Below are 5,902 nucleotides of genomic sequence, written 5' to 3'. Positions count from 1 at the left end.
AATTTTTAATTATTTTTTTCCTTATTTGGATTCCTGGTGTTTTTTTTTTTTTTTTTTTTCTTTTCCTCCACCTAAAACAAGGAGCATTTCATTACTATAAGAGAAACGTTACAACTTACAACAAGGAATCCTCAAACACAAACAGCTCGCTTTCCAGAACAGTTAAGGTACATTTTACAGTCCAAAACTAAGACTGTTGCATTGCCCACTTCCTTGGACCCTAGTTTTCATAAGAAATACTATGCAAAACAGAATTCCTGCTTTTGTCTTTTGCCTTATGTCTTTATGGATTACCATTTTTTTAGTTTTATCAATAATTAGTACATGACGTCATTTTATTTAAAAAATAACGTCTACCTGAAAAAATACCTCATGAGGTTTTGGTCAGATGCAAAAACACACTTAGAAGTTTCAATTCTTTCTTATAATTCTTTAAAGTTTCCACATCTGTCAAATTAATCATTAGGAGTAATATCCGTTAACTCTTATGAACAGAAAAGTCGTGCGACCAGTGTCACAAATCACTTAGCAAGTCTTCTTAATATAATTACGTGATAGTCAAAAAAAAAAAATTGTTCTTAAGAACTAACGGAAGTTAGGCTGTGTTTGACAACATGTAAAATATTTTCAGGTGAAATATATTTTTGGGAAAGAAAAATATTTTCAAGTGTTTGGCTGCATTATGAAAATTGTTTTGGAATATGTTTTCAGGTGTTTGGTTGCATTCTAAAAATGCTATTTTTCTACTAGTTTCTCACATTTTTTCAGCATTTTCTCAACTTTCAAACAAATTTTATAATAGAAAATTTCAATAAATAAACTTAAAGAAACAAAAATCAAAACAAAACCATTCGTTAAACTAAAGAATTCGATCAAACTAAGAGAGGGAGGAAGAGAGAGTGATCGAAAATTGAGAGAAAGAGAGAGGTAGATCGAGAAAGAGAGAGATTGGTCATGGGTGGGTCATGGACGACGAGACCGGTCAAGTGGCAGCAGGCTTCAAGCGGCGATGAGATTGAGACGACAAGAGTTCGATCTAAAGGGCGGCAGTGGCGCGATCTCGACAATGCGATCTGGGGTGTGATCTCGGCGGTGCAATCCGGGGTTGGGGTGGTGGTTTGTTGCCGAAGTTGTGTGCTTGTATCTCTCTCTCTCTCTTCGAGTGTCAGTCCGAAAAATCATTTGAAGGTAAATGAGATGTGTAAATGATTTTCTGAGTCAAATGGCTTATTTTACGATCAAAGTCTAAGATTTTCAGTTTGACTTTATTTTACATGCACACCCAAACACGCATCTGGGTGTAAAATATTTTCCCAATTTCATTTACATCCGAAACAAACATAGCCTTAATTTCATAAGTCTATTTGACAAATATAAAATTCTCAAAAATTTATAAGAGATAATTGAAATCTCTGAAAATGTTTTTGTAACTTACCCAAATGTCAAGGGTGTTTTGTATTTTGGCCCCCAAAAAAAAGGGGGTTAGAAAGAAAGATAATGAAAACAGAAAACAGCAGATGGAAGGGCTTGGTTTAAGCTGAGGTACACGTCAAATAGGTGTCACGTTTGTGTCTTTGTTTTTTGCATTGAGACAGAAGTGAGGTACATAGTGCTTGGTTAGGTATCTGGTCACCCTCTGTGCTTGGCCTTGGTCAATCTTAAAGACAAGAACAAGACAGAACGTTTGAAGTTCATGTCAAAGCTTCACATAACAACAAAATTTGAGGTCTGTATTGTAATGTCGGCAAGGGTCATATTCTTTTCACTTTATTTTATTTTCTTCTGATCTAAACAGAAACTCTGATGGATAGCCTTTTGTGTATAAGACGGATAGCTTTTTGTTTTTTTCTGTCATAAATTTAAAATAAAAAAAAATTCTCAGAGTTAGTTTTTTTTTTTTTTTGGTCACATATTTAACATAATAAAAAAATAAAAAATAAAAAATAAAAAAACCTACTAAAAACTGTGTATTTTGATAAAGACGGAAACTACAAAATACCCAAATAAACACTAGCAAAAAATTTACGAAGGTGCTAAGGAGAGGGAAAAATAATAATAATAGAAGGTTGTGTGAATAAACTTGTTCAAAAGCCAAAAATGTTCTATTTCTTTTTTTAATGTAATCATATATTGTGTGGAGTCACATTGTTGGGGTAGAGAGTCTAGAGACTAGAGAAGAAAGAGGGAGGAAAATAAAATTAATAAGGGAAATGTAAGGAGAAAGAAATGACAAAGTGTAGTTACAAAATTGGTTGTAGTCTAAGGTTATAGCCTTACTCAATATCTTTTCATTAAAAATGAATTTTGAGAATTCCACTATTGGATTACATCTTCTTCTTATATCCTCCATACTTGCAAAATTTCTAGAAAATTAAAGATTAATAGCTATGTCATCAATAAATTATTTAAATTGCTAGTTTTTGTAGTTTAAAATTATGCATAAAATATAAGCTTATAGATCATATAGTATATAATATCCGATTGATATAAAATTTAACATGTGTATTAAGAGTGTAAAGAACATGCAATTCAATGGTTAGATTATCAAAATATGTAATAATGTTTATTTTATTGAGTAAGGTTGTAGCTAAGGGTACAACTAATTTTATAACTAAATTTTGTCCAAAAAGAAAATGAAAAAGGGGTTTGGCTTACCTCTAGTATTTTTTAACAGAAATCTCCTTTTATTTTAAAGAGAAACTACCACATTACCCACCAACTAAATAAAAGGTGGAGATTAAAATTCACTACCACTTGTTATTATCTATTTAAAATTCAATTAATGGTCTGTTTGGAAGTTTAAAAAAGGAGGGGGGGTAGAGTAGAGGGAGGGAGAGTAATTCAATTACCTTTTGTAGTGGGCCTTTTTGTAATACTGGGCTGGGCTTCCTCCTGTTGCACTAGACCCAAGTTTTCTGGATAAAGGAGTTGAGACCGGTCCAATTGCAACCCACCTTGGTCCGGCTTGTGCACGAACTACGCCCCGTTTGCTAGACTTTGATCACATACCCATGGCAAGCAAAGCCACTATGGGGAGTGACAAAAACACCCCGTAAACAAAAAGTAAAGAAATAAATGGGGGAATAATAATAATAGGCTTGTTTGAATCAAAGAGGGGAAAATCAGTTTGCCATGCCTAGTAATGCTACGGAACTGACACCAAGAAGGGAAACCACTTCTTCAATGCGAATAATCTCTCCAGGGGAAGAAATTAATTGCTTTGAGGGAATGGGCCTGGATGGTTTATGTCCAATGAGGATCCGTTGTCTTTGATAGAGAGCAGGGCTTTAGAGGGAGAGAGGAGACCAACCTATTGGTGCATGCCTATCATTCTAAACTCTCTGTTTTTTCCTTTGTTTTTCTCTCTTCCTTTCTCAATGCTCACTCTTATGTTATGACTTTCTCCTAGAGACTACTATTACCGTGATTGTGATCATTTTTCTACTGTGTACGGTAATGGTCCTTTATATAGTGCCTGCCGTAACCGGATTTTACTATTTTAGCCTTTAACAACCTTTTTTTGGTCTGGGTGTCCTTACCGACCATTTACTGATTTGCCAGTCGCTCAGCTACCACCACTTACCTGTGCTGGCTGTGCCACCAGACAAAGAAGATTATTTTGTTTGTTTGCTTGCCATTGCACTCTTATCTGCTATGGTGTGGATGCTCTCTCTCTCTTCCTATCCCTCATGACATGCACCTAGTGGTCCTAACTCATCCTTGCTTCCTTTGGGTGGTATGTCATCCTAGCAAGACATTTCCCCCAAAAGAGTCTAAGTAGAAACCCCAAAATAGGTTTTCCCCTTTCCCCACCACCAAACCATGCCTTCTTACCTTTGACCCATGACCTCACTACCTCTTGTATTGGCCAAGTACAGGCTGGTGATGTCTAGGCTTTGTGTGTGCTTCACTTCCATGTATATCTAAAATTTGCCTGCTGCTCATGCGTTTGCTATGGTTTGGAGGCTTGTCTGCACATTCTGCCACCCATCCTTGGTTTCTTATGGCGTGAGCCATTTTCTGGCCTCTCATTCTTTAGGGTCTACTCCCTTCGAGGGCTAGGCTTTTGCTTGATTGTGGGCTTTTCCTCCTTCAGCCCATTCTCTTACTCTTTTTTGCAATCTTTGTATTTCCTACCGTACTGCTCTGCTATTCCTACTATGATGTTATTTGACTCAAGCCTGCTGGGCCTCTTTGGGCTTGTTGCTTATTCTTCTCTTAATAACTCAGTATAGTCATTTGGGCTTCTTGGTTACGTTGCTTGTGGGCTCTTGTGTTCCATTTTCCTTTTGGGCATCCTTGGCCCATTTACTTTCCTTTGGCATTCTCGGCCCTTTCTAGTTTTGTGTTCTCATGAGCTTTTACTAACTCCTTTGGATTTCCCTGACCCAATTACTTTATCCTTCATCCTTGGGACTAATGGACTTTCCATCACCCTTTACTTTCTTTACTTTCATTACTTCGAGCCTGTTGTGGCTCATTCTCACTTTTCTACATCACATATTGTCTATAAGTTTGCTACTTCTCTCTTTCTGGGCTCCTTTAGGCCCGTGTTCTTCCTCAAGACCCATTTGTTTATTCTGTGGGTCTGCGATCCATTATTCTTGCTGCTTAGGCTTAATGGTTTTTTTATCCACTTACTAACTCTTTTTTGCCCATGTTGCTGGGCTTTTTCTTTCTATTGGGCTTCCCAAAATGATCATCAACACCTTGTTTGGAAGTTTTTTAAGGAAGGAGGGGGAGGGGTTTCAACTACCTCTAACCTCTTATTTTTAATTCTCCCAAATTGGAGAGATCTGGAGGGAGAGTAGAGTAGATAAATTATTGACCAAATGAATTCTTCAAATTACCCTTTCTAAATTAACAAAATTACAAACCGATTATATAAAATAAACTATGTTATTTGTGTTTTATATTACAATCAATCCTCCTTTTGATTACTAAAAATTTCAATTCAAACCTAATAAAACGATTCGAATTTTATCCTATACTTTTCTAAACCAAACGGAGTGGTATCGAAGAGAGAGAGCATAGTGGCTGAGAAGCCCAGTCTTAGTGACTTTTCGATGGTAATCCTTTTAGGAGAAACCAGAACTAGCCCTACTCCGGAGCTCCTTTGGTTCGTTGCACCATCAACATATACTTTCCAGCATGTAGGCCCTATGGCACTGATTTTCCATCCATGTCTTGTGTCTCTGCTACTTCTTCTAACGAGAGTTCAGCGAATTCAGCCATCAAATCTGCAAGGACCTAGCCCTTGACGGAGGTACGAGACATGTACTTGATGTCAAAAGCCCCCAGAATCGCACCCCACTTAACAATTCTCCCCCTATAATCAACACTCTGAAGTATGGATCTGAGCAGAAGCTGGGTTAGAACGATAACTGTATGTGCCTGGAAGTAATGAGGAAACTTTCGTGTAGCATGAACAATCGCTAAGATGGCCTTCTCTAGTGGTAAATAACGGATCTTGGCTTCATGCAATGATTTGTTCACGTAATGAACTGGTCGTTGTGTGCCACTATCCACTTGTATTAACACTAGGCTTACTACATGAAGGGCCACAGCGATATAAGCAAACAAGACTTCATCGACCTCAGGACTGGACATGATCGGTGGCTGAGATAGATATTCTTTAAGTTGTTGGAAGGCCAAAGCGCACTCCTTAGTCCACTCAAATCTTTTCCATTTATTCATTAGGAGGAAAAAGGGTCTGCACCTATCTACTGACCGATAAATAAAATGGTTCAAGGCAGCAATCATTCTGGTAAGCTTTTGGACCTCTTTGGGATTTCGAGGTGGTTGTAGACTGTTGACAGCTCTGATTTGATCGGGACTAACCTCAATTCCCCTGTGGGTTACCATATAGCCAAGAATTTGCCTACTCCTATCCCAAATGAAC

Source organism: Quercus lobata, chromosome 3 (genome assembly GCF_001633185.2).
Source record: "Quercus lobata isolate SW786 chromosome 3, ValleyOak3.0 Primary Assembly, whole genome shotgun sequence".
NCBI lineage: Eukaryota > Viridiplantae > Streptophyta > Magnoliopsida > Fagales > Fagaceae > Quercus > Quercus lobata.
Note: the sequence above shows the minus strand (reverse complement) of the source record.